Consider the following 25,790-nt stretch of genomic DNA (forward strand, 5'->3'; position numbering starts at 1 on the left):
CGGTGGCTCCGGTGGCGCGGGCGCAGCCGCGTGCGAGGCGGCCCCGGTGAGCGCATCCCGGAGAGAGCCCGACCCTGCCCGGAGAGAGCCCGACCCGCCGCCCCGGGCCGCCCCGGTCGCCGCTGCTCGGGAGATGCCGCTCGGCGGGCGGGGACCCGCGGCGGGGCCGTCTGAGCGCGTGAGTTACCGGGGGCGGCGGCACCGCCGCTCCCCCGCCCGGCGGTACCGGGGAGGGAAACGGGGGGGGGGGGGGCGGCGAAGTTCCGCCGGGGCGGTTCCGGGGAGCGATGGCCACCGAGAGGCGCCCCGGGAGGCAGAGCGCATCCCGGGGGAAGGCCGGGCTGGCAGCGTCCGCCCCGGCACCGGGCGGTCCCCGCTGCGCTCCGGATCGCGTTCCGTGGCGGCGGTGCCGGAGCCCCTGAGCGTTCGTGGCTGAGCCGGCCCGGTCATCAACACGCGGTGTGCGAGGGCCACCTTTAAGTTTGTGTTATGGATTCGTGATGCCCCTTAATTAGGAGCAGCTGCGAACAGAAACCTGGTAGCTGTCGTCACAGCCTCCAGGTGAAGGTAATTTGTAGGAAAAAGTTGGGTGAGGCGGAGTCCGGATAAAGGAGGCGAAGGAGAGGGTCTTGCTGGGGCTGCATGAGCTGTGGAGCAGAATCGGGCAAGTGAGGCAGGGTTCTCTGAGCTTTTCGTCTCCTGAATTCCTGCCCATTTCTGGGAATTTCATTGCGAGACGGGCTCCCGGCGCAGGTACGTGCGGGGTTTGTGTGCCGGGAGGGGTGGGTGGATGGTGAAGGCCCTTCTGGGCTCACCTGGGTTAGTGTGTGCTGTGTGGAAATGCCCAGCGCCGTTCTCCAGCCGTTCTCTTGGTTCCCCGGAGCTGCACCGCGCTCAGCACTCGCAGCATTGCTTGCAGCGTCACCTCTGAAGGCGTCAGAGCAGATCTGAAGCAAACAGCTGCGGTGTGGGGTTGGGGCAGGAGTGTGGGGTGGGCTCTGCCTGGGCAGCGTGTGCTCGGAGCTGGGGGCACGGAGCCATCGTTTTGGGGGAGCAGCCTGGCAAGGCGTTGGCAGTGCTTGTGTGTGCAGGCGGAGGGATGGGGGGAGCAGGGATTTCTCGGCTTCTCACTCCAGTGAGCGTGACATTAACAATCCCAGCTATTTTCGGCTGATTTTGGTGGAGGTTTGGCACTCACTACCTCCGGAGATGCCTGGCACTAGGGCAGGGCAGCTCTGGCTGCTGCATTGTGTTCTGGGGGCACAGCCCAGGGTGGGCATAGATCACCATTGGGGAGTGCCTTGTTCTTTTTCCCTTCTAATGTGCCCATCATTCCCTGGGATGTCTAGGGCTTGTGGTTCAGCTGTCAGTGGTTTGAGGGTGCATCCTGCTGCCTGGTGCTGTTTGTAATCTGGCCATACCCAGAGCTGGAGGCCTGGCCGTGCTGGGTACAGTGCAGAGATGAAGGCACTCTGCTTCCCGAACAGCTTCCTGTTTTCAGGCTAAAATGGTTGAGGCATGATAAAGCCTCACAAAGCAAGAAATTAAGGCTGTTTTTCTGGCTAGCAGATGGAGAAAGAGCCTGGAGTTGATAATTTTCGGGGAGGGCTGATTGCAGTGGCTGGGGCTGGCAGGGCTGCCTGGACCTGGCTGTTGGTCATAGCTCATTCCTGGCTCTGGGGAGAGGTGCTGAGGCTCTGTTTGCTGTTTCACAGAACATACTGAAGGATTTTTATTCCCCCCCCCCCCTTCCTTTGGAGTGATCTGTGTGATTGTTTGGCACCGCAGAGAGCCCTGGCACAGGGCGCACAGCAGTGTGTGAACCTCTGCTGGGCGCTTTTGGGGACAGAGGGGCTGGGAAGCCCCAGCCTAGCAGTGGCAGCTCTTGCTCCTCCCTGGCAGTTTGGGCACTGTGTGGGGGCATTGCAGGACTGAGGTGCTGAAGGAGCTGTCACTGACAGACGTCTCCCTGGGATCCTGCTTGGTGCGAGGTTGGCATCTGTTGTGGGCACCCTGTGCTTGGTGACAGGGCTGTGGCAGTGCCTCTGCTGTCTTTTCCTGCTGCTCCTGGGCAGCCTGGGAGGTTTTAGGGTGCTTTAGGATACTGACCCTTGCTCTGTGATGCCCCATTTGGAAAAGAACCTCTTCCAGCCTCCCTCCCCCAGACTCGCCACTCCATACGCACTGCACTCACACAGTCCCTCTGTGACAAGGGCTGGGATTTTTTTCTCTTTCCCAGTTTCTCTGTTTCTCCATCTCCTGTCACTAGAACATGTCATCCTGAATGACCAGGATGGCATCCCAGGCACTGGGGTGGCTGGGCAGCCTGTGCTGGTGGCAGAGCCTGTCCTTCCACATAGATGCTGCTGCTTTGCCTCCCTGCCCTGCACAGCAGGATTCTTCTTTGCCACCCAGCATGGGACAGTTGAGTTCTTTCACCACCGTGGCTGAGGGGAAGCTCCCCAGCTGGAGGGGAGTGTGTTAGTGGGGCTTGAGCCAGCTGGCTTCAGGGATGAGGGTCCCCTCAGTGCTCTCTCCAGCAGCTTGGGCCAAATTCCTCCTTCGGTGTGTAAAGGTTTTCAGCTGTGCATTTCTTGAATTAGTTTGTGGGCACAGCTCTCAGCTGCTGGTGGATAAATCCCTCTGAAGGTTATTGAGATAATAAAAGGCATGAAGGAAGTTTGGTAATTTATTTGAGTTCTCTTTTAATTTACAGCTTTACAGGGGGAGAGCTCAGTGGATAATGGGTCCTTATGGCAGATCTGTTCCTTTCCAAGGGCCATGGCAGAGAAAGGGGGGCTGGGGGGAGGTTTCAGTCGGGGAAGGTGGAGGGGATTGTGCTGGAGGTGCTGCAGTCGTAGAGCTGTGGCTGAGGCTGTGCAGTGCTGGGAGCCTGGAGCTCCTGGGGCATCACCACAGAGCTGCTGCCAGTCAAGAGCTCTTCCACGGGCTGCTCCATGCCGGGCCGGGCCGGGCCGCTCCGTCCCGGGCTGGGCTCGGATGCTCAGTGCTGCTGGCAGCAGCTTCTCCTTCCCCCTCCTCTTGTTGTACAGGCAGTGGCTGCTGGTGGTGCTCTTCCAGTGCTTTCTGCTGGAATTGTTTGAGGTATTTTGGGATGTATGTTCCTGCAAATTAATTGACAGGCTGGGGTACCAGATGAGGACGCAAAATCGTCTGTTGTGTCATTTTGTTAGTTACTGAGATTACAGTTATTTTGAACCTCGAATGAACCACTCTGAAGGCAGCTCTCCCCTTTGCTTGCACGCAGATGCTCCAGGCATCCTCGTCTCTTCCTGACTAGACAAGATTGAATTTCTAACAGGTAGAAACATGCACAGGATCCCTTTTCATGTTCCATTATCCACTGTGGATGTGTCCCCTCCTTCTACCATTCTTATCACCTGGGAGGTTCAGGGACTGAGAGGATCCTGAGTGGGAGGAGGGGGATCCAGAGGGTTTCCTGCATGGAGAAAGCTTGTTTCTCCCAGTGCTTTGGTGTTGGTTTTTCCAAAGGTGGAAGGAAGTGCACACTCCCATGGGCCCTGCCAGATTGCCACCATTTCCCCTCTAGGATGCTTTTCTATCTGGGGAGAAAAAAAAAATTAAAAAGGCTCTTTTGGAATCTGGGCTGGTGCTGCTGTGGGAGGTGTGGAATGCTGGGATGGGGATGAGGATGGGGATGAGGATGGGGATTTCCAAGCCCCAGAAGGTTCCCTCCTCTCCTCCTGTGCTGCTGTGTCCCTCTGGCGCTCAGCGCTGCCCATGCAGGAGGTGGGGGGTAAAATGGGATTTACAGATATAAGAGGACCTGGACTAGTGGATTTTGAATGGAAGCACTGCTACTCCCTCTGGGCAGTCTGATGGATTTGGGGGTTCCTTGAAGTGGGAATCTGGGAGCTGTAATCTTCCAAAGTTCTCGGAGGGACCTGTGTGTCTGCAGAAATGGGGCAATTGAAGCTGAGGAAGTCACTGCAGCTGGAATTTATGGAAGTGATAAAACAACTTTTGACAACAGGCTCAGCTCCTAGCAGCTCCTCTGCAGCAAGAGAGAATATTTTCCTCCTGTTGGATCAATAAACAATTAATTCTAAAGCAGGAGCTGGAGCAAAAGGGAGAGTTTTCCAGGCTTCTAAACTCTTAATCAAGCTCTGGGTGAAACACAGATGTGAGAATCTGAGACCTGCTGATAAAATCTTGACCTTGATAACGGGTTCCTCAGTTCCTGGGCTATGGATGATACTTCCTTGGCTGAATAAATCCTCTTGTAAATATAGAACTTGTTCCCCAATATTTATGCTTTTAACGTGTTTAATGTAGCTTTGCTTAATAATCTGCTTCAAAATGCTGACTTTCCCCCCATATTTTAATTGGATTCTAATTTCCATTCAGAATCAGCTTAAATTAAATGAGTTTAAAAATATAGTAAATAATACTTATAATTCACTTACTCTTTCCATAAGCTGTGAAAATAAAGACTCAAATAACCCACTGAAGCTGCTCCTGGTGCAGCCCTCTCCTTAGCAGAAGACCCTGCATACTTTGGCTAAATGTGATGTTTTTGGGATTTGTGCCCAGCCAGGCTCAGGGAGCTCTTGGTGCCCTGTTCCTTGGGGCAGGAGGGAAGGGCTGGGGGTGATGGCCCTGCTGTGCTGTGTTTGTGGGATTGGGAGCTCCCAGGTCACTGCTGACAAACCTTTGGCTCTGGCAGGTCCTGCAGCAGCCTTTGCTGCTGTGGCTGATGGAAATTGGATTTTAATGGAGCTCCCCCGAGTAGTGCTGGGCTCTAGCACAGTCAGATTGTAGGCTGGGAGAGTCTGTTCACTCTCCAGGCCTTACTGGAGTTCTTCAAGAGTCAGGAAAAAGGGTTTAGGGACCTCTTAGAATCTGTGCTTTGGGTTGTGGGCAGTGATGTGGGCAGCTCTGCACCCATAGGGGTGGGAGCAGCTGGGGGTGGACACTGCCTTGGCTGCTTTCTGGCCCTGGGATGGGGATCCTTGAGGTCATGGTGTCGCTGCCCTGGTGCCCGAGTGCCTCTCTGGCAGGATCAGGACTGCAGGGCTCTGCGTGCCGGTGTTCAGCATGCAGGGGTAGGGGGTGGTGCTGGAGAACATCCCCCTGTGCCGAGGGCACCTGAGGCAGCCACCCAGAGCCAAGATCCAGCCCCAGCCGGGTGCCTGGGATGCTCCTGGGGGCAGTGCTGTGGTGGGAAGCAGCGTGGCAGCATGGCATGGTGTGGCAGCAGCACTGGTGGGGCTCTCCCTGAGTCCCCTGCACAAGAACAGGGCTTGGGGTCCAGCTGCCAGAGCCCCCCTGAGCCAAGAGCAGGCGGGGGCTGCCTGGGAGGGCTCTCACCAGCAGATCCATCTGGGAAGGTGCTTCACAGACTATGCAAATCCCAGCGTGGAGAGAGGCCGAAATTGTTCTGTGCATAGCCAGGATTTTTTTTTTTTTTTTTTTTTTTAAATAAAGCTCTCTCCAGTATATTGCAGGAGTAATTAGGAATCCTGAGCTGGCTGGATCTCGATCTTTATAGCAACACAGCTGATAAAGCATGATTCAGGGACCTCGTTAGCTTTTTTTAAAGAAGTTTTTATTTAACTTCCGTGAAGTTGCCATGGTTACCCCTGTGCATGGCTTCCCTGCCTCTCCTGCCTTGAGTGCAGCTGCCAGTGTTGAGAATTAAACATCTACATTTGGAGCAGCCATGGCCTCCCCCACCGCCGTGCTGGGGTTTGGGAGCCTTGTCCCTTGCCCACCCTGGAAAAGGCTCCTGTTGGATGTGGTAGAGCTCAGCCTGGCTTGTCCAAGAGCTTTTTTTTCTGGAGCAGACAGGGAGGGGTGCCGCTCTGTTGGTGTCATTTGTGCCATGAAATGTGCCAGGGCCGCACGCTGCTGTGCACCAGCACAGCCTGGGTGCTCTGCTGTGTGCCACAAAGCTGCCAAGGGGCATGGAAGGCACTGGGGCTGCCGGGAGGCACTGGCAGCAGGGGCCAGTGCCCTGAGTCCCATCTTGCTGTAGTTTGGCTGATAGGGCCTCGCTGGCCAGCAGCCAGTGGAGGCAGGGGCTTTAACGAGTCCCAGATGAGCTGTCCCCACTCCTGTGCTGGGAGGTCCCAGATGTGGGCACAGGGAAGCCCAGGTGGGGCACGAGATCAGCCCCTTTCTGTGCCGATGGCCATGATGACAGAGGTGGTTTGTGGCTGTGTGCCTTGAGCCAGGCAAGCCCCTGGGGCTGGGGAACCAGTGAGGCCACAGCTGCCCCCCCCGCTCAGTTCTGGGTGCTGGGGGGATGCTGGAACCTCCACAAGGGACAGGAGACACTTGAGCAGTTGTTGGTTGGCAAGGTGAAGCTGTGCTGCGTCCTGCCAGTGCAGGGCTGTGATCTCTGCTGGCAGGGGCACCGGGGCTGGCAGTGCCCGTGCTGCTGCTGTGCCGCTTCCCATCCCCGCGGCGCTGGCCAGGTAACCGGGACCTAGCGCTGGTGGCCATCTGTCCGGGCAGGGCTGGACTCTGTCCTCATTCTGTCAAAGTTTTGTCAAGCTTCCCCCCTGCTCCTCTTGGCGTTTTCAGCAGTGCAGGGTGGGAGGGTGCGTGGGAAGTGAAGCCGCACCAGAAATAATCCTGCGCGTCCGGGGTGCGAGCGGCGCTGCGGGGAGGCTCCGCTCCCCCTGCCCGCCGGCTCCTCGCGGGGGTCACAAAGTCCCCAGGCTGAGGGGAGCAGCTTTTGTGTCCCCGTCTTCTTCCTCCTCCCTTCCTTTATTTCTCTTTTCCCTTCTCCATTTTCCTTCCCGATGAAAGATTTTCTCGCGGTGTCAAGGCAAATGTGACCTGGTTCCGTAATAAAGAGGAGGCTTATTAGAATTAAAGCCCAACAGTGTTAAAAAAGCAATCTTTGCAAGATTGAGGCCATGAGGGAATTGTAAATTCTCAGCAAAGACCTCATTTAAAGACTGGGATGAAAACACATGCGCATGCATGCACCGAGGCCTGGCACTGTGAGGGCACATCTGATTCAAGAAGAATTTTGGGGAGGATGAGGGATTGGAGCAGCCCTTGGCTCCTCGTGGCTTTGCTCGGGATCCTCCTGCTGCTTGGGCACGTTGGTGGCTGTGCCGTCTCCGTGAATATCGCTCGAGTTTGGATTTGTTTTCCTTGTTCTCCGGGGATCCCCTCCCCGTAGCCCCCCCTCCTGCATCCCCGCTCGGCCCCTCCTGGCGCAGCCGCCCACCTGCGGCGGGGTGGGAGCGATGCGAAGGCAGCCGCTGATTCCGGCAGCCCGGGCTCCCCCGGCTCGGCACAGCCCTCTTCCAGCTGCTCGCCGCAGAAATTTCCCTCGGGCTCAGACGGGTGGGTGCTGGCTCGGTGGGGAGAGCGGGTCGGGGCGTCCCTCCCTGGGCCGAGGTGTGTCGCCTTTGCCGAGCCCCTGCCCCGTTGGTGGCTGTGGGTGCTGCGTGTGCCCACGCAGGTGAGGGCTCCCGGTGCCCCCCAAGGGCAGGTGGTGCCCCGGCTTTGGCCTCATCCTGCCCAGGGCGCTTTTCCCTCCCGCCCGTCTCGTTGGACGGGAGCTCTCGTCGGTGTCCAGGGAGCAGCCGGCTGTGAAGGGCTGTAGTGGGCAGCGGGTGAAGAGACCCCGCTCCCCTCCCTCCTTCCCCCCTTCCTTCTGCAGTTTTTGTCCCTGCGGGCGCAGAGCGGCGGAGCTGTCGGAAGGCGCTGTGGGAGCGGCGGCGGTGCCCGCCGGTCCCCACGGTGCTCTGCTGTCGTGATTTGTGTTATCTGCGTAATTAGAGCCGGCTCGGCTGGCTCCGAGGGCCGCGCACACCTGCGGTGCGGCAGAACGAGGAGATGGGAGCAGCACGGGAGGGCTCACGCGTGTGTCCCGGGGCTCGCGGCCTGAGTTCTCGCTGCCCAGCCACGGGAAGGGCCAGCTGGGGGCCCCCAGGCTCCTTTCAGCGATGGCCGAAGCCAGCAGAGGGTCTCGGTGAAGTGGATCCTTAGAGATGCTGGAGCCTGACCCTGGTGCTCCAGGGACGGAGCTGCCGTCTCCAGGGTTCGTGTCCTGGGGCTGAGCCTCCTTTGCTGCCCGGCCTGCCAGGTCCCTGCTGCTTGGGCACCTGCAGAACCTGTGCTCAGGTGTGGGGGCGCACACAGGGCAGCTCCCTGGGTGCCCGTGCTGTGCTTCTGGGATGGATGCTGGTGGTTCAGCTTTCACCTTTGCTGTCCGTCCTGCTCCAGGGTATTCATAGTGAGCTGTGCCCAGCCCCTGCTGCTCCTCAGCACCTCCACACTTTGCAGAGGGGTCTCTTCCAGGGCTTCCTTCCTGAGGGGGCTGGAGCAGATCCCTGCCCTGCTGCCTGTGGCCTGGAGAAGCGAGGCTGGCACTGCCACCTCTCCCCAACGTGCCATTCGTGTAATGTCTTGTCCAGAAGCCTTTTCTGCAGGATAAATGGCCTTTCCATCTGGAGCCTATGTGAATTATGCTGACGTTTTGCTCCCTAGTAGATGTGTGTAGGGGAGCTGGGTATTGGATTGGTGAGAGGAAAGAGAAGCAATCTCTGGGAGGCCATCAATTTGGATTAGGCTTTGTGGACTGGGATGGAGGGTAATCACCATCCTTCATTTCAGAGAGGTAAGAAACAAGTCAGCTTCTTTATGGATCATTATAGCTGCAGCAGGAATTGCTTCCACCTCGGCCATGGTACGGATCCCCCAGGCACAGGGGGTGGAGGAGGGTGTAAAGCCAAAGGAGGGAGCTGGCTGTGGCTTTGGAAGGATGAACCAGACTCCAGCCTCGCTGGGTGCTGCTGCCACGTTCCTTGCTGATGCGATGGCCCTGCCGGGGGTGCTCGTCTCTGCCTCCCTCCCGAGCTGCAGTAGGCTGAGGCGAGGTGAGTGATGGCAGGAAACTGGGGGGCGGGATCGCATCCATTCCCCTTGCGGTGCCTCGGCCACAGCTGCACCAGCAGCGTCTGCCAGCGCAGATTGATGGGTGTGCATCGTCCCCTGGCACCGGGCAGTGCCCGGCTCCGGTGGCACCGCAGCTGCGGCACGGGGAGCGCTGAGATCCCGCGGTGCCGGCCCCGGGCGGTGCCGTGTCCCTGTCCCAGGCTGCCGTGCAGGAGCTGCGGCGCTCCCGGGCGCCCTCCTGCCCTCCTCCCTCCCACCCACCCACCCAGCCACTGCGGCGATGGAAGGCACAGCCCGTGAACAGGGGAGAGGAGGAGCGGTGGGATGGGATGGAGATGGGGATGGGATGGAAATGGGGGAGCACGTGTAGAGCTGAAGCAGCCCAGCAGAGCTGGTGGGGTCGGTGCTCTGTCACCGGCTGGGGCAGGAGCTGCTCGGGGCCAGCGGGGAGGAGAGATCTGCTTTGGCCTCACTGAGTGAAGGCCTCCCCTCCCTCCCTTTGTTTGTACTTTTTTTTTTTATTAATATCTGAGTGCTTCATTTTCCAGAAGCTGTCATTTTACATAAACCTCTCAGTGAGGTACATCCATTCCCACTGCCAAAATCTCCATATCAAACACTTGTAACGCGAGGCTGAACTGACAGCCCTGCCTGTATTCTCTCCGTGCCTTTACAAAGGGCTGCTGCGTCGGGGAAGGAAATAAATACACGCCTTGGGATGGCACGCGGCTCGTGCTGCCCCTGCTCTCTTGCTGCCCAGTTAAAATGTACCTGGAGCCTTGGCACAAGCCTCTGGTGGCCCCACAGCCCCTGGCAGTGCTGGCACTGGGGTGGGTGGCAGGATGCCCGTGGGCTGAGGCCGTGCTGGGGCTGAGCTGTGGGTTTGGAGGGGAGCAGACCCCTGGCCGTGGTTCCTGCACCCCCTGGGCATAGGAAGCTTTGCTGGGGCAGAGTCTTGGGGTTCAGTGCTGGCTGTGGTGGGGCTCCTGCTGCCCGGGCTGGGGCTGGTGGGGCCCAGGGTAACCCACACAGCGTGGTGCAGCAGGGATGGGGCTGCTTGGCCTCAAACTCTCTCTGTGCCTCAAATCCTTTTTTGATGGGAGTAGGGACAGTGTGTGTTAGGCAATCTAACTGCTTCCTTTTCAAACAAAATTATTTTCTTCTGGATGAAGTTCAAATCCAACCCCAAATCCCCATTTCCTTGGAGAGAGAAGGAAACGCAAAGCATGCTCCCCACCCCCCAAGTCTATCAGTCTTGCAGCTGATGAGCAGAACCATTCCTGCTTGTCCTGGGATTCCCTCCCTCACTCCCTCCCTCCTTGCTGCAGGGACGTCACTGTTGTCGGCGATGGCTCCTTGTTTTGTCACGCTGGCTGCGAGCTCAGCTGTTCCCCAGGACAGGACCTGGTTATCTGGGCAGGCAGTGGAATCCTGGAGCTGGTCCCAGGGGAGCCCTGAGAGCTCCTGTGGTCCCTGGGGCCACCACAGTCCATGGGCACGTGGCCCTGCTGGGGTGCTGTAGGCAGGGCTGTACCTGTCACCTGAGCTTGGGGTTTCTGCTGCTCTTCCAGATGGGGACCTCAGTGTGGGAAAGATGAGACTTTTTTTTTTTTTTTTTTTTTTTTTAATGCAGTACTAAAATGGTTTTTAATTGAGTTCATTTTGGCAAGTTGGATGATAGTCTTTTCAGCACCTCAACTGAGAGAGACAGGTCTGTGCTCGGCTCTTCTGCTTTCCACACCAGGGAAGCTCCAGGATTTGAGATGTTTCTGGGCTGAGCTGTTTCCATGCTCACGCCTCCTCTGAGGTCTCTGGCCCCAGAGCAGGCAGTGGTGGCAGGTACAGGGGGTAGTGTGTTTGCTGTTTGTGCCCCCGAAGTTCCCAGCTCTGCTGCTGGGGCTGTGGTGATGCTCCAGGTCAGGTCGCTGGAGCTGCCAGCAGAGGCTTTGCTGTGCACCAGCTGGGGAAGGTACACGGGGGCTGGGATGCAGTTGTGCTGCCCCAGCCGTGCGTGGGAAGGGCACAGTGGCAGTCAGAGGTATCACAGTGCCCTGGAGAAGAGGGAGGTGGGTGGGTGGGGGAGCTGCCTCCGCTCTGCTTTGTGCCGCGGCTCCTTCCAGCCAGGATGAATCAGCCTTTCCCAAGGACCTGTGAGCAGTCTGCCACCGCTGTGGCCTTGGGTCCCCGGGGAGTCGCAGCCCTCCCGGGGCAGGGAGCCATGAGGTGGGGGCAGCAGCAGTGGCAGCTGTGATGGCATCTGCTGCTCCTGCTGGCAGAAGGCACGGACCCCACCGCTCGTGTCCCCAGACTGCTCTTAGCAGAAAGAAGGGCACCGTGCTGGTGATGCTCCTGGCACTGAAGTGCAGCTGGCAGCTGCCATCCCTGGGGGGCTGCTGCACCCTCGGGGACCCTCTGTAGGCTTGGGCAGTGCCCACAGCCGAGGGCTGGGATTCCCTTTTCCCAGGATGCAGAGAGCTATCCTGGCTGGGCCCCTGGCTGTGGTAGTGGCTCAGCCCAGAGCCCCGTGGTTGCCCTGGGAGGAGGTGAAGGGTTCCTCGCGGTGCTAGAGCCAGTCCCAGGCTCTGTCCCTGTGGGCAGGACCTGCCAGGACCTGCTGCTGGCTCCCTGCCCGCTCTCCTGCTGTCAGGGGCAGGTGCTGCTGCTGAGCCCAGCCCGGAGCAGCCCCAGGTGCCGGTAGGGGCCACCTTCCCTCTGCCCTGTTAGCCCGGGGGCTTTTCCCTTCCTCCCGGCTGTGGGTGCTCCTGCGGGATGCTGGCATGGGGGGGCAGGAGGCTGCAGGGATGGGGGTTTGGCTGGGGGCTCAGTTGGGCTGTGAGCCATGGAGGGGAGTTGGGCTCTGCTGGTGAAGTTTGTGCCCGTTCATCATGGGTGCAGGGATGTTTTGGTACGTGCTGATTAACGGCCTCCTCCCGGTGTGCCATGGTGCGATAAAATATGAACGGCTGCATTCTTTGACTTAAAATTTAATTAAAACTATATATCAAAAACGTGAGACCCCAGGCTTAATAAAACCTGATAAAATTATACTAATACACTTCAATTTCAATCCAAGGCTTCCTGATGGAAGAGCGTGAGAGGCTGAGCCTGTAACTAGATTAGAAACACCTCCTATGCAATATTTATGGTGCTGTCCTGCTTGAGATGCATGGCTGCCGAGGAAGGCTCTGACACCGTGATGAAGAGGAGTTGTCAGCCTGGCTTATGCGTAAATAGGAGCGAGGGAGAGATCGTACGGGCTGTTCCTGCTGGGGGAGAGTGGCTTGGGCAGAGGATGAGCTCATGGAGGGAAGGAGGAATGCTACTCCCCCCTTCTGCTGTGCCCTGGGGATGAGCCCTGTCTGTGGCACCAGTGGCCCTGTAGCCAGGACTGGGGCAAAGCGAGGGGTGGCCTCTGCCTGTGGGGCTCTTGGCAGCTGCCAGGGGCTGTGGCCACTTCACCTTTGCAGGTGATTTATTGAGTGAGGATTGGCAGCTCGGAGCCATCAGCTGGGGAGAACAAGCTGGTTTGTTCTGTGTGCAGGAGTGTGGCTGTGCCAGCAGGAATGGTGGCCGCCAAGTGCTGGGGGCTTTCTGTGGTGGGGTGCCTCTGCTCCAGGCAGAAGTCAGCAGAGCACTCGGTTCCCCACAGCTTCCCTCTGGCACAACCCAGAGCGTCGTTGCTGTTGGAGCCATTCCACGCTGTCCCATGTCCCCAAAATATCACTTTTGGGTGGAAACGCCCCGAATTTGTGTCTGCAGAGGTGTTGGTGACTGGGGGGTGTTCAGAGGGGTCTGGGATCAGCAGCAGGGCTCGGTGTGGCACAGGTGGGCACAGGTGCCTGTGGTGCCACAGCAGGAAGTGGCTTGGGCAGGCTGTTAATGTGGAACATAAATCCTGCTGGAGACAGGGGAGGTCAGAGCAGAGAGCAGGAGCAGTAAAGCACTACGGGCAGAGAGGGGAGCCCAGGGATGATGGGTGGTGATGGTCCAGGGCTGCTGCCCTGGGAACACGACAGGTTTGGGGACTGGGAGCTGCACTGCTCGGTCTGTGGTGCTGCACCCAGGGGGGCAGGGTCCTTTCTGCCACCTTCCATGCCTTGGGTCCTGCCTGAACCCCTCGTGGACCGGTTCCAGGCTGGATGAGGTCAGTGTGCAGCCTGGGCTGGGACAGGATGCTGAGCATGGGGTACCAGAATCCTCTGTTGGGGCTGGGTGGTGCCAGGACCTGGCAGTGCCCCATAACTCTGTGCCCATCTCCCACAGCTGCCCCCACTCTTTCCCCCTCTGCTCTCCCTTCCAGGTGAGCGGGCACACATCCCCATGGAACACAGAGTGTGCTGATCCTTCTCCAAGGCTGTGGCAGCAATTCCAGCGGCCTGGCATGACCCCGGGAGCTGGAAGAAGGGGGGTGAGGTGGGCACTCAGCTGGCAGGGAGCCCCTCCCTGGGCAGGAGGGGAGCAAACCCGACAGGCAGCAGAATCAGCTCTGCCAGCCACAAGCTCCCTGTCCCCTTTTTCCAGATCCCTGGGGAACTGGAAGTAAGGGCAGAGCACAAGGGGCAGGGATGGGGTTTGTGTGCTGGTGCCCATCCCTGCCATCTCCCCACATCCCTCCTTGCCCAGGCTGTGCCCGGGTTCATCCCTCACGCTGCCCCTCTCCCAGCCCTGTGGTGCTGCTCCCTGCTCTGTGGAGCTGTATTTTCAGAGACTGTGGGGGATGTCGTGTGTGTAAAATTAGCGCTGCCTTGTTAGTGCTTCTCAGGCTAATTCAGAGTGAAATGCTTTAGCAGCGGTGGGCTGATTCTATCAGGAGAACAAGAACTAATTAAATTCACTCTGACCATCAAGCAGTAAATTATTTATACCCAGACAGATGCAATCTAATCTGCAGTGTCCAGCCCCACTGAACCTGCATCTTCCTTGGTTTGGGGTGAGGAGCAGATCAGGCAACAGAGCCGGGGGCTGGGAAGGGCAGAGCAAGGGTTGCCAGAAAAGACAATTTTTTTTACCCCTTCTGGTGCCAGTGCTGCAGTGGGACCCCTCCATTGGAACTTGGGCCCCTGGGCCTGCTTGGGGGGCTCTGGAACATGTGGGGGCCTTTGGGGCTGGGAGCTGGAAGGAGATGGGGAACTCCTCCATACTCCTCCATCCCAGGGAGCTGGCACAGACCCACACTTCGGCTGGGGATGTTTGCCAATGTCAGCAAGGAGATGTGGGAGTCCTCCTCCTCCTCCCAGGGGGAGGCCAGGCATGGTCAGAGATCCTCAGCTCTGCTTTGGCACCAGCGCGCTGTGGTCCCTGTGCTGCTGTGTGATCTCCATCACCCCCTCCCTGTGCCTCCCCAGGCCCAGAGCTGGCTCAGCTCAGGGCAGGTACGAGCTGTCATCATCTCTGCAGGGTTTATTTTGTGGTGATCTGCCCCTGTGCCTGATTAGATCATTCCTGTCACTGTGGAACTGCGGCTTTCTCTGCCTACGAGCCGCAGTTCACTCTAATTGTGATTGAGCTGAGATCCCTTTTCTCTCCAAACCAAAGGGAAGAGTGAAAAATCATTTGCTGATCCTCTGGGGGTTGTAAAGGATTCTGGCAGCCTGGGAAACAGCTCTGCTTGGGGCTTGAAAAACTGTGTGGTAAAAATGATCTGGTTGTTATGTATGTAAGAGGGACAGAAGGAAGGAATTCCAGAGCAGCCAGAACAGAGCATCATGGGGATGGATGGTCCTTGTCCCCTTGGGAACAGAGATCTCCATTCTCTCCTCGACCAGCCGTGGTGTTGGGAGGGCTGGGTTGACTGGGAACAGCTTGGCTCAGTTCAGGACAAGAACCTCTGGAAACACGTTCTGGTCACTGGTGGGTGCCCCTGGGCCAGGCAGGGTGGGCAGTGCTGGGCTCAGCTGTTTTCCAGCTGCAGCTTCCCAGCAGGCAGGGCAAGGAATTCCTCTGGTGGGATCGCCGGGAGCTGCCGCACAGAGGGAGGGATGGATCCTTGGAGCAAGGTTTGGGCTCTGGCTGCATTTACCAAGGTGTTGAAGGAGAAATCGGCTGTAACCACCGGCCTGTGCCCGTGGGGGCTGAGCTCCGGGCTGGAGCAGAGCTGGTGCTGCCCCGGGATTCCTCCAGGGCCGGTCCGCATTGCACGGAGCACGCAGGCACTGGGAGCCGATCCTGTGCCCAGTGCGTTTGTTTTTCCGCGGTGCTGGAGGTGCAGCTCCGCCGGCAGCGTGCTCGGCTGTGCCGGGCTGAGCCCGGCCCGTGCTTGCTTTGCACCGGTGATTAATCTCTGCAGCGGGGAGGGAACTCCTGTTATGAATCAGGCTCATAACTCCCGGCACACATATTTCCAAAGCCCCGCTGAACTATTAATCCACGCGGCTCCCTGGGGTAGGGAGGATGGAGGGGGAAATGTCACCTTGTGGCAGGAGAGCTGGGATAGGCAGCCAAGCCAGCAGCTCTGTCTTGGAGATGGCTCCTGGTCTCCAGATCCCACCGATGGAGCGTGTGGCCTCACGATTGATTTCAAAAGGAGAGGAGGAAAAAAAAAAAGGCAACTGCTTCACTCTGGCTTTACTGCTGATGCTGAGAGGACAGATTTGCCTGCTGGCAGCTCTGCCATTAACTGGATGAGCTATTCAAGTGTGGGTTATGGATTTGGGATCAGCCTGGCTGTGCTGGAGAAGGCACAGAGTGCTGAGCCCAGATGGATGTGTGGCCCAGGATGGGGCCCGGGGGGAGCTGACGTGTTCTTTTCAGGAGTGGCAGAAGGTGGGATGGAGGAGCCTTCCCTGGGAGCAGATAACCTTGGAAGGGCGAGAAGCTCTTCCGAACTCTGGCCAGGTCCGTCCCGGTTGCACGAGAGAGATTTGTGGGTGGGGGGAACACGTGCTGCAGCCCCCAGAGCTGAAAGTGGAGCAGGGGAAGGGAGATGGGAATTGGGTAACAGGAAGTTCTTTCCACTGGGAGGGAGGAATTGGGAATATCCCAGCAGTGCTGGGAGAGGAGCCATGCTTTCAGAGTCTGGGAACGATTTCCAGGCTGCAGATATCCCTCTCCAGCCCCAAAGCTGCCACAGGAATCTTCCCTGCTCCTGCAGGCAGCTGGCACTCATGGCCCTGGCATCCTGGGGCTGCTGTGGCAGTGCCAGAGTGAGCTGGACCCGCTGGCTGCCAGTGGGGAGAGGCACTGGGAGTTTGTTTTTGGCTCATGAGGATCACTTGGACGTTGAGCGCCAGAAGATGAAGCAGGCAGGAGTTGCTCCCAACTGCTTCATTTGGGCCGGATACGAGTGCTCGGAGCCTGGGATGCTCCAACAGTCCCAGTGCTGCCATCTCCTTCCTCCTGGGTGGATCTGACCTGGCAGTGCCAGTGCAGTGCAGGCAGCACAAGCGTTTTGATATTTTTTATTTTCCATTTTTGCCACAGTTCTGCAGCCCCTCTGTCACACTCCTTGTTAAGCTGTTAAATCACTCCATTTATTTAGCACGAGCATTGCTGAGAGCTCATTTTTATCTTGGTGAAAACCAGACTTGCTCATGGGCACGTAATGAAATTGTATAAATATACCCTTAGCTGGGAATCTAATTTATTTTTCCTGTTCATTATGGGGTAGAAGGCCATTATGAGATGTAGAACTTTTTTTTTTTTTTCCCAGTGCTGGAATTGAAGGGCTGGTGCGGGCACTTTTCATACTGATGATTTTGCCCTGATTCAATTTGAAGCTGGTTAGAGCTCAAATACTGAAGCATAATTGCCAGAGATCGGTGTGGGTTGCCATGCTAATGTCCTGGCTGTGGCTCTGTGGCAGCAAGGCCGGGTGGGCCAGTGGCCACGGGAGTGGAGATTGCCCTGAGCTGGGATCATGGGGAGCCCAGCCCCGGGCAGCAGGAATCGAGTCCGTCCCTCTGTCCATCAGCAGGATTGATTTCCAGCAGTATTGATACTGCTATAAAGTCCTGTTTATGGAGCTATAATTAAGCGGGGCCATTTAGCCAGCAGTGTTAAGTGCTGAGCAGATTTATGGCACGGCTCAGCCTTCAGCAGGGTTATATTTCAGCACGAGGCACACCAGGTTTTTATGTGTTCTGCGATTGTGTTCGTGTGACAGTGATTAGTATAATGGGGGCTTCCGGGGTCGTGTTGCCAAGCCGAGGAAACAGCAATTATGGGCCGCTGCAGTATCAACTTAATTGCATCCATTTGCAAGCGACACGGGCCAGGGTGCACGAGAGCAGCTGGTGGGGACAGCCCTGGCATCCCATGGCCACCAGTCCTGGCACCCCAGGGCTGAGGTCTGCTGGGGCTCTGAGTGTCCCTCACTGGGCAGAGCAAAGAGCATCTCCAGCCCAGGCGCTGGGAAGGCGCAGCTGAACCAAACCCTGCCCTGCCGGGTCCGGGGTCCCTGGTGGCACTTTGCCTCTCCGGGAGCTGGCAGTGCCCCTGCGGCATCGCCCGGGGCTGTGCGATCACTCCACTGCCCGTTTGCCACGGGCTAGCAGCCGTGTGGCCGCGCAGCTCCAGCACCCTGGGCGATCCCGTGGCCTGTCCCCTGTCTGGGGGACGGGCAGGCCAAGCTCCGCAGCAGAGGGGAGCAGGGGACAAAGCCGTCCAAGGGCGAAAGGGCCAGCAGTGGATTTGCAGCGGTGCGATTAGAGCTCACCTCGATGTGCACTTGGCAGCCTTTCCTTTGAACTCTCTCCCCTGATGGCTTCCCTGAGATCTGGAGATTTACCAGCTCAGCCCTTTGCCATCCTGAGGAGCAGCAGGGAGGTTCTGCAGAGCAGTTACAGAGACCCAGGCAGGGCTGGGAGCGAGTTCCTCCTGAGCACCAGGAATGCCTGCGCCCTCCCTTGGGCAGGTCCCATCCTTCAGCAGGACCTGGGGACGCTGGGGCTGGCACGGGCAGGGCCTGTGGGTGCCAGGGCTGGCCGGCACCCCGAGCAATTGTGCCACCAGCTCTGCGCCATGAGCACCCTGCAGCGGCTGGGGAGAGGCAGCTCGGTGGGAGCTGGGCAGGGCGTGGATGTGTGTCCTGCTGCAGAACATCGGTCCCTGAGCTGCTGACCTGGAGGTGCTGCAGCACCACGTGGGGCTCATGGATGCACTGCCGCAAGTGCATCAAAGATCCCAAGGTCTCTTTCTCAGGTGGAACCAGGCCTGAGAGGGCATCTGCCCTGCTCTTGCCCTTGCTATGTGCACTTTCCCAGTTCGCTGCAGGCATTAGATGGGCTTTTGCCGACTAAGAGGTGTTAAACGGCTCTAAATACTCTTCACGCTGCAATATCTCCACCACAGCATTTAATGGAGTGCCACAGAAATGCCTATAAATAAACGGAATGCGCTGTGCCAGTTCCCTCCCACGGCATCTCAGAGCTCACAAGAAAGTCGGCAAGTGGCTTGTGCTTGGGCTGCAGCCCTGCCCTCCCCTCCCATTCCTGTCCTCCTGTCCTCCCCTGCCCTTCATTTCCTGTTCCTAGCCTTTGCTTTTTTTTCCCCTTTTCTCCCATCTGGGAGTGAGGGGATCCAGCTTGGGGATGTTGAACCACTCTCCATCCCACTGGGATGCAGCTGCAGGAGAGAGGATGGGAGGTGTGGAAACAGCAGCCCAGTCCTGGGCCACAGGGATTGGGAAGCTCCTTGCAGTTGTCCCCCTGTGGACACATCCCACAGGCTGGCACTGCCCCCATGGGCACAGCCAGGAGCAAAGGCAGGTGTGCAGAATTAGCAGCAGGAAGGGTTTGGAGTGTTTCAAGGCTGTTTATGCTGCTCTTGCATCTGCATGTGAGCCCAGACTTCTTTGTGACTGGAGATCCAAACACACCAAACCAGATGGATTTCCCACCAGGCTGCCTCAAATCTGGCATCTTGGCCCTTGAGTCCAAGCAGACAAAATGTGTGGGGGGGCTTTAGCTGTTGCACAAAGCATTTTATCTGCTGTTTGGGGGCTGCTGCTGCACGGCAGTGCCTCCTGAGAAACGCTGCGAACTTCCTTCCACATGCCTTTATTACAGAAAATAAACAATCTCAAGGAAAGGGAGGAGTGGGCAGCAGGCACTTCTTGGCAGTTCAGGTGCTCCTTGGTGTCCCTGTGGCCACAGGGCAGGGGACAGGGCTGGCTGTGTGTACGGGGCTGTCCCTTTGGCACTCCCTGGCAAGGCTGCTCTGTGTCCCCAGGCGGGCACTGGGGGGCTGTGGGGTGTCTGGGGCACCCCGGTGCCTGCACCTCCTCTCCGAGGGAGCCCTGGGGCCTCGCTGAGGCTCCTCAGCCAAACGAGATCCCTAAATAGGCTCCTCAGCCTGTCAGTTGACTGCCTCTTCAGTGCTGATGAGCCACTCTGGTGCTGCTATTTAAAATCGTAATTGCTTTAATCAGCTCGCCTTTAGCCACCGCAGCCAGCCAGCAAGTGCAGGGCCTGAGAGTGCTCCTGCCTGCAGCCCCCCAGCGCAGCTGCGGCCGGGCATGGCACGGGCAGCCAGAATCCGTGTGGGCACCAGGAATCCCTGTGGGCACCCAGCATCATCCCTGCGCCCCTGTGGGCACCCAGCATCCCTGTGGCTCTGCCCTGGCACAGCTGGTAGGACAGCGGTGGGGAAGAGCTGAGCACAAGTCCCCTGGGCAGGGGGAGGACAAGAACTTTAATGGCTGAGGGATAGAGGAGCTGCTGTTACCATGGGCTGGCAGATGCCAGCGCTTTAATGAGTTGGGAATTCCCACGTCCCCCCCCCCTGCGCGCGCCTGTCTCACCGCGAATTCTCTTCCAGGGTAAAAGCGGCTTCCTCCCTGGGTTTCAGTGCCCACCAGCCCACTCCCGGCTGCTCCAAGCACAGCCTCGGGGTGTTCCTCCATCCCCAGCAGGTGTGGGGTAGAGCTCTCCTGGGGCCGCGCTCGCTGGGATGGTGGGAGATGCCGGATTAAAATAGCGCGGCGCTTCCCTGGCGAGGGAGCCTTGCGGCAAAGACACCCACGCGGCTGCGCCGAGGTGGAGGAGGATGAAGATGACGATGCTGATCGGCGCCTGACACCGGCTGTGCTGGGCAGGGGCAGGAGATGCAAAGACCCGAATCTGGGGGCGCGGCGCTGTTGAGGAGCTCTCTGGTTCCCGTCACGGGTGTGCGGCACAAGGGGATCCCCAGGGCCGCTTCCCCTCCTCAGCGCGAGGCTTTGCACTGGCAGGAAGCTCGGCTGGGCCGCAGGGAGCTGGCAGAGGAGGGGCAGGGATGCCGGAGTGCTGGGCGCTGCCAGGGAGCGGCAGGAAATGAGCAGGAAGCTCGGCCGGTGGTGCCGAGCTCCCCGCCGGGGCTGGCGGGCTCCGCTGCGGCTCCTCCGCCGCTGCCAAGCCTGGCGGAGGGGAAGGCGTTTGCCAGGGGCCGGTGCTGGCACCCCGGGTGTGAGTGCCACCTCCTGGGGACCGGCTGCCCCCGCCTTCTGCCGTGCTGTAACTTGGCTCCTCCGGGGCACCGCGTCCCACCTGCCGCCTTCTGCCTGTGCCAGGGGAGCCCTGGTCCCCGTCCCGCTGGTGCGTGGCCGCTCCCCCAGTGCTGGGTTTGGGGACAGTGGTGCCTCCAGCCCTGGGAATCTGGCCCCCCCCCCCCACCCCCATCCTTGTGCCCCTGCCCACCACTGGCATTCCCAGTGATGGATGGGTGACATGTGGCAGCAGCCCTGGGGCTGTGCTGTCCCAGAATATTCCTGGATGAGCGGAAAACCTCGTACAGGGGATTGTTCAACTCGCGGCAGCCTTCCTGGGGAGTGAGGACATCTCTGCGTTTATTCAAGGACATCCCTTCTCAATTAAATCCCTGCATGGGCTAAACAGACGGGCTGCTGAGATCAAAGGGGTTTTTTTCCACTATTTCCCGCCCCCCCCCCCCCCCCAAATAATTTAAATGATGCAGTGGAGGGAGTGTGGTGTGTTTGCCTTCCACACGCCTGTGGGGAGGAGAAACTGCCATTACATTCCCATAAAGGTGTTTCCCTGTGCTGATGTGGGACTGGGGGAGTTTCTGAGTGGTAGCCACGGGGTGAAGGCAGCGGCTGGCCGCAGTGGCCGTGGGCGATCCCAGAGATGCGGGATTGCCGGGGTGGCCGGTAGCCAGTTTGGTGCAGCCCGGGTCCCCCCGCCCCTCTCGGGCTCCTCAGCGATTGATGGTGTCGTTAAAGCGTCAGGCTGGCCCGGGGCCGGCCCCGCTGCCGCTGCCGGTGGGATTTATGATGGAATGTGCCTTGGTGAAGGTTTTATCACCGCTGTTAGAGCCGAGCGTGTGCCGGGGGGGCGGGCAGGGATCTGCTCTGCCCATCGCTGCTGGTCATGGGCTCGCTTTCCTTGGCACCCTCAGGTGGGGCAGTGCCACGGAGGATGCCGTGGGATGTGCCAGCTGCCTCTGGGGCTGTGCCCTGGGGACGCTGGACGAGGTTTTTGGGTGGCCGGCCCTGGGGCCTGGCTGTGCCCCCTGGAGCCGTCCGGGTCTGAGCTCCTCCCGCTCCCTCTGCCGTGGATCCGTCAGTTCAGAAATCGATCCCTTTGCCACCAGCCCGGTCTCCTTTTTCCTTTTAAATGGTGTCACTCTGCTATTTCCTGGCCCTTCTAATAGATTTTTATATAATCACTACAGTGCACTTTTAAAGAGCGATAGATCACGTTCATTGCTTTTCCCCATGATTAATTTCCCATAATAGTCCTCTGTAACACCAAGGCAAAGAGAGGAGAGCAAAGAAAACCCCCACATTATCCACTTTGTGCTCCGAGTATAAATGAATTAGATTTAATTTTTGTTTAATTGTTTCCATAGCTCAGCCTCTGCTAACTTTGCAGGATAATTTATTTTGCAGTCTTGGGGAAAAGAAGGAGAGAAGGTCCCTGTGCCGCGCTTTGCCCGCAGCAGTCGTTAATTACAGCTGATTGCCTTCCCTGCCTGATGAAACCGTGCACTGAAGGGTCCTGTCACAGCCCAGGGCCGTGGCTGGTGGGCAGAGAAGAGCCGAGCTGGGCACGTGGGACGTTCCCATGTTCCACATCCAAGGAGTGTCACGTCTGAGTGCTGCGTTCCTCTCCCTGCAAGGGACCTTGGCTTCTGGGAATCCTATCCTGCATCCCCTGCCTGGTGTCTGACAGCAGGGAGAGGAGGCTCTGGGAATCACTTCTCAGCGTCCAGCATCCTCCACTGTGCCAGCCCAGGGGCACTGGGAGCGGATCCGTGGCACGGGAAGAGCAGTGGGACGGAGCCACCGCGTCCTCCTCCCGCTCGCCCATTAATCACTGACTGCGGGGGCACCGGGCCCTGCTTAGAATGCGCCGGCAGTGCCGAGGTGAGAGCGGCAGCTCGAGAGAGCCGCGGCTAATCTGCTCCCTCAGAGACGGGCTACCTTCGGCCTGTTAATCAGTTGCAGTAATTACAATCCCGACTTTACATGTGGAATGTTAATTAAAGGACGGGACAGGGGATCTGCAGCCTGGCAGCGAGTGCTGTGCTTGGTGCTGAGGGTTTTGGGGTCGTGGGGCACTCCCTGCACCTGCGGCATCCTTCACTGAGCCTGGGGATGGGGACAGGGGCTGCTGGCACTTGGCACTGCCTCTGCCTGCTTTGCGGTTCTGTGGTGGCTGTTGCTTGTCTCCAAAATTGCTTTGCGTGGATGGATGGATGGATGGATGGATGGATGGATGGATGGATGGATGGATGGATGGATGGATGGATGGATGGATGGATGGATGGATTTGTTGAGAAACAGAATAATGTAGCTGGAGCTCCCTGCTTCCTGCCTTGGCCCTGATTTCCCCATAACCTCCCCTGAGCCTCTCCTTCTCTGGGCTGAGCACCCACCTCCCTCCCACTGTGTCTCTGTCCTGTGTTCCAGCCTCTGAGCATCACTGTGGACTTTTGCAAGATTCCCTCCTGTGCATTAGTTCCATCTGCACTGGGGAGCCCCAAGCTGAACAGGGGACCCAGACATGGCCTTATGGGGGTGGTGGCAGGGCTGGCTGGGGTCACACTGCTGCCCCGTCCCTTGGTCCCAGGACTGTGTTCCTGCCTGTCCTCCCATGGGCAGCTCAGCTCTGGGAATGGGGCTGAGCAGTTCAGTTCCTGAGTTTCAGGGTCCCCCTGAGCAGCAGCTCCTCTCTTTGTCATACCCATCCTCCTCCCTGGGGAGGAGACCCTCGCAGGTCCTGCCATGGCTCATGCCCTTGCAGGGTGCTGGTGCCTGTGCCTGGGGACCTGTGGGTCCTGCAGGCAGAGCCCCAATTCCTGTCGAGTCCCTGCCTGGTCCCTGTCCCGTCCCTCCCTCTGCAGAGCTCCGTGCCATGAGGCTCTGAGCAGCGTCGTGTGACCCGGCACCGAGCCGCGCTTGTCCCTTCCCTGTCCCCAGGGAATATGCGCCGTGCTGCAGCCTGCAGCCCCTCCGGCTGCTGCATTGGTGCCCTCGGCTGCATTCGCCTGGCCCTGGGGGGCTGGGGCTGCCAAGAAAATCCTGCAGGTCCTTGGAAGGGCTGAGAGCCTGGGTGCAGATCCCAGCTGAGCCCCCACTGAGCTGGAGGTGGTGGGAGCTCCTCACCTGTCCCTGTGGATGGCGCAGGTGTTTTTTGGAGGAGGGATGCTGGGGAGAGCCCGGCAGCCGGTGGAGGTGGGGAGCAGCCCCGGCACGGCCGGGGGAGTCATTAAAACCCCGGTCAGCAGCGGGGAGCGGCGCTGAGCGATCTGCTGGGGCGTCAGTGCCCTGGATTATTGCTGTGAGCAGCTGAAGGAGAGCAGAGAAGAGGCGTGAGCTGAGAGGAATGACAAAGAGGGGAAGGAGAGGAAGAGGCCCTGGAGGAGGAGGAGGAGGAGGGGGAGGCTGGATAAGTGCCGCGGGCAGTGCAGGGTGCTCCAGCAGTGATGCTCTGTCCCAGCAGCTGCCCGGTCCCTGCTCCCGGGGCAGGGTGTGGTGTCCCGACTCGTTTCCTGTTGGCCCTGGGTGCCCTGTCCCTTGGCAGTGCCGTCCCTGCGGCTGCCAGGCTCCTTTCTCGTGTCACTTTTGTTTTCCGACTCCCGTTGGAGTTCTCGGGTCACTCAGATCCTGCTGTCACTTTCCCATGGGGTCTTAACCAGGTTCACTAAAGCTCCTCTGTGTCCTCAGCTGTGCTGGCCCATAAATCTGGGGAGGTCTCACTGAGCACTGGGCTGGTGCCAGTCTTGAGATGATCTGGTTCCTGAAGTAAGGAATGCTTTCCCTGGCATCTCTAACTCCCTCCCATCACCAGCGGGGTTGGGGAGGGCAGGGGTGAGGATGCTGCTCCCAAGGCAGTGGCTGGGAGGGCTGGCAGGAGCAGAGTCCTGCCCAGGGCCAGCTCAGGTGCTTGGCTGAGTTCTGGAGGTGCCATCATCCCCTTCACCCATCCCAGAGCCTTTCCTGCTGAGGAGCCTCAGCAGCTGAACCCAGGTAAGGGACAAGGGACCGGCTCTTCCCAGAGTGGAGCCCCGTGCCAGGCAGGCACTGCAGCTGGTGCTGGCCTGTTTTACCAGTGCTCCTGACCAGCTCTGCCCTGGGGAGGAGCTGGGCTGGTGGTTAGTGTTTCTCCAATAGGAACCACGTTGTGTATTTGTTCTCCAGGCTTGGGATGAAGGACAATCCTTCCGGACCTTGGCCTGGAGTGGGACAGGGTGTGAGTGTGGCTGGAGCTGCTGGTGTGCTGGGGCTGAGTGTGGCAGCCAGGGCACAGGAGTGCCCCTCAAGCCAGGATGAGGAGTTCCCATTCCTTGGCACCCAGCCCTGCATGGTTCCCCGTCAGTGGCTGATGGTGAGGGCCAGGGTTTGAGATCCTTAATGAGAGGAGGAGCAGGATGGATCTGAGGGACACATCCCCAGGGAGCCCAGTGTCACCTTGAGAGCCCAGTGCAGGCAGGGCTCTGTGGCAGGAAGGCTGCTGGAGTTGGGAGCAGGGACCTTGTATGGCTCTGGTGGCTTTGGTCTCTCCCAGCCTCTCTGTGCAGGGCAGGACAGATCTCCTCTCCCTTGCCCTTGAATTCTGTGTGCAGTGGCATTTTGGCCCTGCACACCCTCTGCCAGGACCCGTGCCACCACATGTCCCTGCTTGCTGTGTACTGCTCTGAGCTCCAGAGGTGTTGCTCCATTTCAGGCTCCGTCTTTCTGCTCTGCTCACCCAAGAGAGCCCACACACATCAGGGAGTTCTGGACCGTAGAAGAACAGAAGCATCACGTTTGTCTTTCCAGTCCATCCAACCTCCTTTGCATTTCAAACAGTTGCTCCAGGGAGCTGCTCAAGCAGCAGCTGTTTGTGGGGAGACCTGGAAGAGTCTGGATGTGCTGCTGTCCCCTTAAACTGTGAATCTGCTGTTGCCTCAGGCCCTTTCCTCCATCTCAGAGCTCCTTGGATCTGCTCTCTGGTCTTTCTCTGCCTCCCTTGGTCCTCAGGCACTATTCACAACCACATTTTGGTCACAGGAGGTGGCTCCTGGAGGCCAGAGTGCTGGTCCTGGAGCTGCCAACACGGATCCTACCTTGGGATCTTCATCCATCCTTCTGTGCTAGAAAGTGCTGGCATTTCTCCATGCAGCAACTTCCTCCTGGCAGAGCCCCAGCTGGATCACCGTGAGACACACACTGAGGCTCTCTGGATGTTTCCTGAGTGGTGGCAGGGTCCCTCCTGCAGGAGGGGAAGCCCCTGGTCCCCATCCCCTGTAGGGACAGGCTGCTCGTGGGGATCCTGCTGACGGAGCCAGGAGCCTGCAGCAGCTCCCAAGGGGCTAGCAGTGGGATGTACCCAGCTCCTGGCTCTGGCACAGGGACTGGCACATGCAGGCTGCCCTCCCTGGGTGCTGTGGGCATGGTGTGGCTCTCCCAGCGTGGGCTGGTGCTGTGGAGTGCCCGTGTGGGAGCTGATGGCTCTGGGGTTGCACAG

The 25,790-nt window shown here is 58.9% G+C and overlaps 1 protein-coding gene across 1 annotated transcript in view; it reads left to right on the forward strand.

Moving 5' to 3' along the window:
• The first annotated feature begins 407 nt into the window (after positions 1–407).
• The window catches only part of RBFOX3 (RNA binding fox-1 homolog 3), a 99,905-nt gene continuing 74,522 nt past the window's right edge, over positions 408–25,790 (forward strand). The window contains exon 1 of the mRNA XM_062506027.1: positions 408–567. The gene's annotated coding sequence lies outside the window, so the exon portion shown is untranslated. The remainder of the gene's footprint in view (positions 568–25,790) is intronic.

Source organism: Cinclus cinclus, chromosome 20 (assembly GCF_963662255.1).
Source record: "Cinclus cinclus chromosome 20, bCinCin1.1, whole genome shotgun sequence".
In the NCBI taxonomy this organism is placed as follows: domain Eukaryota; kingdom Metazoa; phylum Chordata; class Aves; order Passeriformes; family Cinclidae; genus Cinclus; species Cinclus cinclus.